The sequence below is a fragment of the Cornus florida genome, unplaced genomic scaffold (assembly GCF_030987335.1).
Source record: "Cornus florida cultivar Cherokee Brave unplaced genomic scaffold, ASM3098733v1 CherokeeBrave_3.0.0_Hap2_Chr08, whole genome shotgun sequence".
Taxonomy (NCBI): domain Eukaryota; kingdom Viridiplantae; phylum Streptophyta; class Magnoliopsida; order Cornales; family Cornaceae; genus Cornus; species Cornus florida.
Genome location: NW_026775578.1, coordinates 79,785,055 through 79,796,198, shown reverse-complemented (window position 1 = coordinate 79,796,198; position 11,144 = coordinate 79,785,055). Strand labels below are relative to the sequence as shown.

The 11,144-nt window shown below is 35.1% G+C and overlaps 1 pseudogene; it reads right to left on the bottom strand.

The window, feature by feature from the left end:
• Window positions 1-1,414: 1,414 nt before the first annotated feature.
• On the bottom strand, window positions 1,415-4,940 carry LOC132268183 (uncharacterized; annotated as a pseudogene).
• Window positions 4,941-11,144: the final 6,204 nt, after the last annotated feature.

Sequence of the window (11,144 nt, the reverse complement as noted above, 5' to 3'; positions counted from 1 at the left end):
CTTAACTTAAACTCAGAGCTGAAATTAAATAAATATTTTAAGTAATTAACTTAATCGACTATGCAGTTTTAGAATGAAGAAGATGACAAAGGAGGGTGGTCCTTTTATTTATGCAAATCAAAGACCATATATTTTGAAATTTGAAATCGAATTATAAAAATATTTTGTTCAAATCATACGCAATGACTTTCTGCAAAGCAATCACGTCTAACATCTAATCAAGACATTGCAATTGCAAAGATTTTGGTACAACTGAAAAGATAGTAGAGAGTGATCGAGATAGATTTCATTATAAGATTGATATATCGATGACAATAATGTCTCTAACACCCGTCACTTTACAATAGGTCCTATTTTATTAAGAAAAATTGACTTTTGCTTAGAAAGATTGGTCAGGATAATAAAAAATATATATATCAAATAACACTCTTACTGTAAAGTGAGTCGTAAATTTACGTATTATATATAGTCAACTGTACTCGATTGCTAGCAAATCATGTACACCGTTTAAGTCCAAATGATTTGTCCACAATAATACTGAGATTTGAATTCATCTCAAAACACCAGTTCGAAAACTCTAAACCCTAAGCCCTTCTCCTCCTTGTATGTTGTTGATTTCCTCTTTGTCCTTCATTTGCTTTCTGGAATCGAACTTATATCCCTGTGAAAACAATCGTGGGAACGAGGTGATTTAGTTTAATAGCATTAGAGAGATATAGCTCAGTTGGATGAGTGTAATAATATACCTCAATTGTCTTTGTTTAAATTTTGAAAATTCAAAAAACAAAAGAATGGATTATCAGGTACCATCTAATGCTATGACAAGGCATACAAAACCATCATCTTCCAATAAATTACCACAACAAATTGCCCATAATTATAGACATAACATAAGAATTCATACCGTTACAAATGGAATATGCATTGTTGATGATTGAACCTTCACCCCATTTCTAAGATCTACTTGCTAGAAAATTTAGAAAATGAACACAAAGAGTCAACACACACAAATAATAATAATAATAATAATAATCTTACTGTTTATTCATTGTGCATAATAAACAAATGCGAATTGAACTGATGAGACTCAATGATAATCAGCTACTATTTCAGTAACAGTTTGTAACTTCCAATTATCACCAAAATCCACAAGAACTGAATTAGGGCTGAAACTAACAGGCACCTCCTCCCTTCTTTAACTTCTCCAATATGCCAGGCAAGTGGAATACTACCAAGCTTCCTGTTTATCAAGAAATAAGATATACATGTGTGCATATATATATATATGAGGGCTATATATATATATATAGCCCAAGCAAGGAATGGTTTTGATTGGCTGACCGATGGAATGAGATGAGAGGACCTCACTAAACAAAAATTTAGCAACCAACGCATCACAATGGAGATTATATCCTAAACTATAAAATGTACTCAATTGTGATGAAGAGCTGCAGAGAAGACAATTCCACAAAGTTGTTCTGCACATGAATGAGAGAGATAAAAAACAGAAATTATACATTCCTATTCCTATATGAGGAAAAATACAAGCGAGCCTGTACATGTATCGAAATTAAAGGCCAGTGAAAGAGATAATCCTATCAGAAATCGACGTAGAAAAATGTAACAAGGACTTCTACTTGTCCCAAAACAGCACCAAATTGTTCAACACATCTCCCAATCCTTCAGCTTCTTGCTCCCCTTAGGTTTTGCTATAGGTGCGTACATTCCAGCCATTTTTGCGTTGTACTTTGCCCGAAGAGGATTATTGTATGTCCATCTGCATTACAACAAACAACAGTTAGGAAGAGAGCTTTTGTTTCAGTTTTTTTCTTCTTTTATATCTAATTTATTTACTTATTAGTAACTTTTTTGATAAATAACACACACTGTTGACTTAACACAGACTCAACCATGTACCTCAACCTTTTGGGAGGAGGAGAGACATCACTCAAGCTAGCAACTAGAATGATTAGGAATAAAGATAAAATAATACATGTCACAATGTAGCAAGAGCCAAGAAATTGAAACATAATATGGATGTCATGCCACAAATACTCTAGCAACGAGCAGAGAGTTTAAAGATTGAATCCACAAATCCCATTAGTAACTAAAACGGCTTGGAACTGATATTTTCCTTTGCATGTTGACTCCAAAATGTACAAAACTAATTTCTTCGTAAATATTGTTCTTGTTACATATTCATTTGATTTGCATATGCTTAAACAAAGATGTCATTCCTTTTTTTACTTTTCTACTTAGATTCGCATATATAGAGATTTGAACAAATGGCAATAATGGTATCTAAGTTTAATCATACACAAAAGCTTAAAATATGATTATTTCCCACTTTTTATGTCAAAGGCACATAATGAACGAAGAGAAATTTAGAATCACAAATGCAGCCTATTTTATGTTATCCCTTTACTAAATGACTAGCCGGCATGGTTCTAGATATATAATATTGACAGTATCAATTGAGTGGCCGTGTAATTTCAAGCCTTGTCAGTAGTACTATTTGAACTTAATGACCCAAGAATGTACTTTCTAGATCCAGAAGCTGATATACCCTATTTGAAAGAAAAGGTTGGAAAAAAAAAAAGGTTGCTACTAGGCACTCGTGATCATAAAGCTTTGTAGGTTATGAATTGTGACTAATTAGGATTTCGACACTTCAAGTATTCATGCAGGATAAGAACATATTATATAAGAACAGGAATCTGAATTGCACCCTTAGTTGTCTGTAAATAATTTTTGGATGTAAATGAGACAACATGTACTTTTATATTAAAGAGAGAAATGGGAAAGAAGGATAATTAACAGGAAAATTGTACTTACGGATTATTCCAATCAGTTGTGTCCTAGTTGACAAGATGTGTCCATTTCGTCCTCCCACTGCGACCAAAGTGCTTGACCTGCATGACTTTGGGTAATATGGACTTGTCCATCTTATCTTCTCCAGTCGGAGCAGAGAAATCACGATGAAAGACACCGTCTGCCCCAGCAGTTGCAGCACAGTCATCCGGATTTGACTGGAAGAAAGCACCTTTATGGTAGTACTTCTGCATGAACCTCCATTTCTGCTTGGGCTGGGGAGCAGGCTTCAGATTCTTCCTCTCCCACTCCCTCCTCTCTTCATCGGTCATGTTTCTAACCTTCTCAATCTCTTCCTTCTCCTTCAACATTGCCTCCCGGTCCTCTCTGTCCCTCTTTATCCTTGCAATCTCTCTGGCCTTCCATACTTCATATTCCTCTGCCTCATTTACTTCATCATCAGTATCTACATCTGCAATATTGGCCTCCAATTCCAAATTCTTCTGAATTTCTTCATCCTTCCGAATCTCCTCAACCACTATTTGCTTCGTCTCCACCTTTCTCTCCTCCAATCCCCTCTTCAAATATTCCTCAAGGGCTCGCTCTTCTGCCTCAAGCCTCTCACGCTCAGCTATAGTATCTCTTTCTGACTTTGGAACAAAGACAGGTTTCACCATTGCTATAACTGTCAATTCCTCCTCTGAGTCAGTCTCGTACTCAGATTCCTCTTCTTCTTCTTCTTCCTCTTCTTCTTCTTCTGGAAGAAGTGCAGCTTCTTCTTGCTGCCTCTGAAGCAATTTCTCCCTAATTCTCCTCCTCCTCCTCTCCTCCAAAGCATCCTCATCCTCTTCCTCCAAAACTAATCCTTCTTGTCTTCTATTTTCCTCTTCTATTCTTGAAACATTCTCAGCTTGTCAGATGCGCCTGTGATCAGCTCTTATTTCTTCACAATCATCTATCCTAAGCTCATCCAAACGACGCAACCTAGGATCATCCCGTCTTACAATGTCTGAATCTTCCTGAATAGGGAAGGCTCTCTCCAAGGCTACTGCCCTGGCCATCCTGATATCCCCATCTTCATCAGCATCATCTGCCCATTCGGGAGCTTTACCAGGCCAATACCTTTGAACCTTGGTTTGCCCAATTTTACCTCTAAGCTTATCCCTAATGGCAGTAACAGTATCACTAACACCGGCTGTTACCGACATTGTTTTGATAGACACGAAACAAAAAAGGAGATAAAGGTCCCTCTGCCTGCCCCAAAATCACCAGCTAGATGAATGTTCAGAACCTATACCAAAAAGAAACCAATAAATTACCTAATCACGAAAAGCAATTCAAATACTACAGTTCATATTATCCAACAACAATCTTCGAAAATAAACAGTAAAACATCTAGTATTAATTGATAAAATTAAAACAAATCACATATATTTCATAAGAAGAAATTGAGAATGGATGAAGAAATTGAGAATGGATGAAGAAATTAAATAAAACCCTACAATTGATGGTCTGATTTGCAAATGATGAGATCAAATGAGAGTAATAAAACTAAGGGGAAATTAGATTTTAGTGACCAAACCTAAACAAAATTCCCCTGAAGTGACCTTAAACCAATAAGATCTGTGACTATTCATCTTTTCTGGACTTTAAGGTCACTTTAGATCAATTTTGTTTAATTTTGATCACTAAAATCTAATTTTCCCTAAATCTAAACTATCTAATTTTAGGAAAAAGGCAATCAGGTATCTTATGTTGGCCACCAATTGTAAATTATTCTGAATTGGATTCTAGGGATGGCAAGAGGGCGGGTAGGGTGGGGGCTCCCATCCCCCATTAATTTTCCCACACCCTGCTAACACTATTAAATTATTAATTTTCAATTTCAGCTGTTTCATCTCATTAAATCAACAAAATTCAAAAGAAAAAAAAAAAAAAAAAAAAAAAAAAAAAAAAATTTACTTTTAACCTTTACTACAGTATTAATCAAGAAAATAAATCACTACCTGTAATCATATCTCATAGAGACTGCGATTTAGAAAAGAAAAAAAGGGTTTTATACGATTAAAACATGAGAAGGAACGAGAACAAAAAATACATATTTTCTGTAGGATGAAGCATCCAAATTTGTTACCATGGCAGTTCAATAATATCAACAAAAGCACTTTAAGTGAACCAATTATATATATATATATATAGGAATGTGTAAGAAAGGAGAGTACTTGCGAAAACCCACCAAGAGAGAGAGTGCGGGCAGCCGCCGAGCCTCTGGAATCTGGATTAACCAGGAGATGGCATCCGTAACGTAACCTCAGGTTTGGTCCTGGCCTTTTTGTAAAGTTTATATAATTTCATTTAACTAATAATCCATTCCCAAATCCTAAGTGAACTTGGACTAAATAAATAATTTGGATTAACTCCCATTCCCAAATCCTAAGCGAACTTGGACTAATTAAATAATTTGACTTAACTCATAAAAGTAGGTTGAGGTCAATTCAATAATCAAATTGGTTCCCATGAAGGTGGACTTAATCCAGCGTCAAAAATTTTTGTTTGCATATATTATAACTTTTTTAAAAGTTTTATTTTCTTCGAAGATAGAAATTTTTTGGCCCCCTAAAACTTTTTTTTAAGAAGGTTATAATATATGTATAAAAAAAAAAAAATTGGGGCCTTTCTAATTGGCCTATAAGTATGATATATCTAGGGTTGCAACTTGGGCCTGGCCGGCCCAAATTTACCCGAGCCCAACCCGAAATTTTTAGGGCTTGGGCAGTGTTTTTCTGTTCTAGGTATGGGCTTGGGCTAAATATTCTGAGCTCGAATTAAATTTGGTCTGGGCTTGGGTTGATATTATATAAAGCCCGAAACCCAACCCGAGCCCGAAAAGGATATATTTATTTTAAAACTATATTATTTCACAAGTATATAGTAGCTTAGTTGGTAGTGTATTTGAGATTTTTCTTGGAGGAATATTGTTCGAGTCCTTGTAGCTGCACTTGGGCAAAAGATTTTGTACATAGGCTGAGCCCAAATTAAGTCTCCAGCCCACCCAACCCGCCCAAGTTGCAACCCTAGATATATCATTTACTTCTCAAAGTGGATGGTGATAGTTTGAATCTCTAAAGGAGAAAAGTGAGTGTGATGTGTGTGAGTTAAAAAAAAAATTAAAAATTCTCTCACTCTATACTTCCCATCATTCCATGTTTTTTTATTTTTTTTTGGATCATTAGCATTATACCAACTGTAATTATTGAATACATATTTAAGCATTGTAGAAATTGATAAAACTTTTCATATTCCCTATAAACTTTTAGGGCATGTTTGGTGTACTGGAATAGGCTCGAATGGAATGACCATTCCACTTTCTGATTCTCTCTCTTGTTTGGTGTGTCACATATTTTCTCTCTTGTTTGGTGTGTCACATTAAGGGCATGTTTGGTGTGCTGGAATAGAATGACCATTCCACTTTCTGATTCCCTTTTTCTTGTTCGGTGTGTCACATTCAAAAAGGTGGAATGCCTATTCATCTTATTGAGACGTTGAATGACCATTCCATTCCCACTTATTCCCACTAATAATAAAATAAAATAAAATCAAAGACAAAAAATACCCTTTGGCAGTTTTAAGCGGATCTACCACCAAGTTCTCTCTCTCTACGGTACCAAAAACCTTTTTGGATTCATTTCAGACAAATCTACCAACAGGATTGCTTTCTCTTTACGACACCTCCGCACTCTCTTTGTGAAGATACATTCTTTCTTTCCCTCTCTTTTCAACGTTAACCTAGATCTCTTCCTCTTTTTACATATAGCGAATAATATATAAATATATAATATGTATATATAGACAATTTTCTCTCTCTAGATCTTTTATATGTTGTGTTTATCTGGTTTGTGCTCTATCTCTATCCATACAGTTCAACCCATATGTATGTGTGTATATATGTGTATGTGTGTGGACAAATAGTAGCCGTATAACCTAAATTTGATATCTGATAAATCTATTAACATTTTGGATAATAAAATGCTTATAATAAGAATATGTTGGAAACTAGTTGTGAAAACTAATGTTTTAACGTGTGAATGAAACTTGTCTGTGATTATGATCTGTGTATAGAATACAACATTGTGTATATGTTGTTGCAACGTGATTATACCAGAGTCATATACGTTAAAATATAGCAGTTGTAGGCTAAACCTATAAAGATATTCAAAACGCTTTTGTTGTGACTGTTGGTGGTAATTGGAAAGTTAACGAGTTCTAGACACATGATTCAACGTGGTTAAGAATGGGTTGGAAAGTAAGGGAAGAACGTAATGTTGTTGACAGTTGACAATCGATTAAATTGTTGGTGAACAAACGATACGTTGTTTCCAAACAGTCACACCCATACTCTAAGAAGTATCCCAAACAGACACACCCATACACCAAAAGGCATCTCTAAGTCTATAAATAACCTACTGGGCTACCATAATTCATCGTTCAGTTTATTTTATTCTCTCTCCCTCTCTAGACTTGAACCCAACCCAAGTGGGTTCAAGCCATGGTCAAGTGGTCTGAGCCACTTAAGCCCAAAACCAATTTCATTGAGCCATATTAAATTTGGTCCGAGCCATTTGGTTCGGATTACACCCAATTCATTATTTATATAGTATAGATGCATTTTTGAGTCAGAGAGAGTATTACACGGAAAAGGTTTGCCGTATCCACGAGTTTGTAGTGCTGCTACTGGTGGATGTAGACCGTTGTATCTTGGGAGATAGATGTCATTGAGTCCGTTAGCACCATAGCGGGGTGAATCTGTCTTAAGGACATAGTATCAAATACCAACCTCGGTCCAGGTTCTTTATTTATTATTATTATTTTATTGCTTTATTTTACATATTTAATTAAAAATAGAGTTGCATATTTAATTAATGATTTCTTAGCATATTGTTAATTATCTCATGACATATTAGTATAAGGTTTGTTATATCTTAAATGTCACATGAAGCATATATTTAACAACAGAATATAGTAAAATGCAATCTGAAATTGGTCTGATAAAATGCAAGAAAATGATTATAATAAAATTACATCCATATTTTTTTATTTACAGACAAAAATAGAGATTGGTCTTTGGTTGCTTTGTAATACAATTTGATATATGTGATAAGCGCCGAATATTACATATTCAAGCACCCTTATTTGCATTAGTTAAGTCCATTAATTGATCATATTGTATAAATTAGCTTCATTTGCATGTTTCTGTTTACTTTCAGGTTGGCTCCCCAAAGATAATTAAAAGAGAGGCTTTGATGAGTTCTTAAATAATCAAAGCATGCCGTTGCCGGGGACCTTCATTTTGGCCAAGCTAGTGATCCATTGAACTCATGGTTATCCTTGCAAAAAGCGCCAAGGAGAATGTTCGCGTCATCGGGCCTAGCCAAAATCAGTTCATAAAGCAATGTGGTGCTTTACAGCCTTGTGGGATCCCACCATGCACCTGCGGGCGCCCACCAAATCATTCAGAAAGTTTACAAAATTGCGGGGCCTCGCCATGCCTTGAGGGCCCCCGCCAAGTACCGCAGCCTAGCCTCGTTGACACCCCGTGGGCGCCCGCCTTGCGCTGCTGGTGCCCGCCAATTTGCAGACAAGAGGGCGTGGGCTGTTTTATTTCACCTAATGTTATCTCCTTGATTCAAGGGATTGCTCTGCACTTCTCTAAGGATTTTAGGCCACGAAAATAGAGTTGTTGGAAGGCTATGGTTGTTTATTAGAGGCTTGATACAATGTAATAAACATATCTCATATGGTAAGAATATTTCTAGTGAGAGAAATATTGTGTTCTTGAGGGTTATGTGTGTTTTGTGGCTCCTAGGTACAAAAATGGAGGGTAAGATCACTTCTTCTCCTTCCTCATTTGTTTCTATGGGTAACTAACTCCCTTTCTAGGGAGGTGATGAAGCCCTTCCTTGTAAGCATGCCTTAGTTTTGGTTTATTTTGGGGAATGAAATATATATGGGCCAAGTTTCATAATCTCAAGCTATACACATGTTGTAATGAATATTAATGTGTATAAATGATCATTTTGAGTTTATTATCTTGTCTTAGATTATTTTCTCTCATGATCATATGGCTTGCATTTTTATAGTGACAATGAAAATGAGATTGTGAAATGGTTTTAATGGCATGTTGTTGGAGAAGTTTGATAGCCTATAGCTTAAGTTCCTCCTTTGATGGACTATTCTTGGTTCTTAACTTCATGTGCTTTTATCATTTGATTGAGGGTTTGATAATCTCTAACTTAGTGAGCATGTCTAAGGCTACACCCTAGTTTAGATAGTTCAAGCATGTAAAACTTTGATAGATTATTCTTGCCCATTGATTTCATGAATTTCTTGAAGATAATGTTGCAATTTTCTATTGTTCCCTATATTAATCACAAGCTAGCATGTTTATAGGGTCGGTAGTTGATTCACTTCCCTAGCCCTCTCTATCTAAGTTTCCCTCCTTTTTAATCTCCTTCAATTTATTGTTTATGCACATTTTAATTCCAAGTACCAAGTGACAAACCAAACAAAACTCTACACCTCTTTGTAAAAATATATATATAAAATAAAATAAAATAAATAAAGCAACAGATGCATTAAGTGGATACTCGCAGTCTAAAAACATGAAAAAATTCAACTTGTAGAGACTGCGATTTTAAATAAATAAAAAAATTTCCCGGGAAAGCAAACTCGGCAAGATAAGGAATGTGTAAGAAAGGAGAGTACTTACGGAACCCACCGAGAGAGAAAATCTTCTTGGGAAGAGAGAGAGTGCGGGCAGCCGCTGAGCCCCTAGAATCTAGATTAACCAGGAGATGGCATCCGTAACGTAACCTCAGATTGGTCCTGGCCTTTTTGTAAAGTTTATATAATTTCATTTAACTAATAATCCATTCCCAAATCCTAAGTGAACTTGGACTAATTAAATAATTTGGATTAACTCCCATTCCCAAATCCTAAGCGAACTTAGGCTAATTAAATAATTTGAATTAACTCATAAAAGTAGGTTTAGGTCAATTCAATAATCAAATTGGCTCCCATGTGGATTTTTGATCCAGGGTCAAAAATTTTTGTTTGCATATATTATAACTTTTCCTAAAAATTTTATTTTCTTTCAAGATAGAGATTTAATAGTGGGCTTAAAAGAACCCTATACTTATAGGCCAATTAGAAAGGCCCTAATTGTTTATTCATTTATTTATTTATTTATTTTACATATATTATAACCTTCTTAAAAAAATTTATAAGGGGCCAAAAAATTTCTATACTTATTCCAATTTTTTCTCTCTCACCAAGCACCTTGTAGCCCAATGATATATCATTTACCTCTCAAAGTGGATAGTGAGGGTTTAAATCTCCAAATGAGAAAAGTGAGTGTGTGACTGTGATGTGTGTGAGTTAAAAAAAAAAATTAAAAATTCTCTCACTCTATACTTCCCATCATTCTATTTTATTTATTTATTTATTTTTGGATCATTAGCATTATATTAACTGTAATTATTGAATACAGATTTAAGCATGGTAAAAATAGATAAAACTTTTCATATTCCTATAAACTTTTAGGGCATGTTTGGTGTGCTGAAATGGGCTGGAATGGAATAACCATTCCACTTCCTGATTCCCTTTCTCTTATTTGGTGTGTTACATTAAGGGCATGTTTGGTGTGCTAGAATGGGCTGGAATGGAATGACCATTCCACTTTCTCTTGTTTGGTGTGTCACATTCAAAAAGGTGGAATGCCCATTCATCTTATTGAGACGTTGAATGACCATTCCATTCTCAGTCATTCCCACTAATAATAAAATAAAATAAAATAAAAAACAAAAATACGCTTTGCCAGTTTCAAGCGGATCTACCACTAAGGTCTCTCTCTCTACGGTACCAAAAACCTTTTTGGATTCGTTTCAAACAAATCAACCAATATGATTGCTCTCTCTCTATGACACCTCCGCACTCTCTTTGTGACGATACATTCTCTCTTTCCCTCTCTTTTCAACGCTAACCTAGATCTCTTCCTCTTCTTACATATAACGAATAATATATAAATATATATAATATGTATATATGTAGACAATTTTCTCTCTCTAGATCTTTTATATGTTGTGTTTATCTAGTTTGTGCTCTATCTCTATCCATACAGCTCGACCCATATGTATGTGTGTGTATATGTGTGTGTGTGTGTGTGTGTGTGTGTGTGGACAAATAGCAACCGTATAACCCCAAATTTGATATATGAGAAATCTATTAACATTTTGGATAATAAAATGATTATAATAAGAATATAGTAAAATGCAATC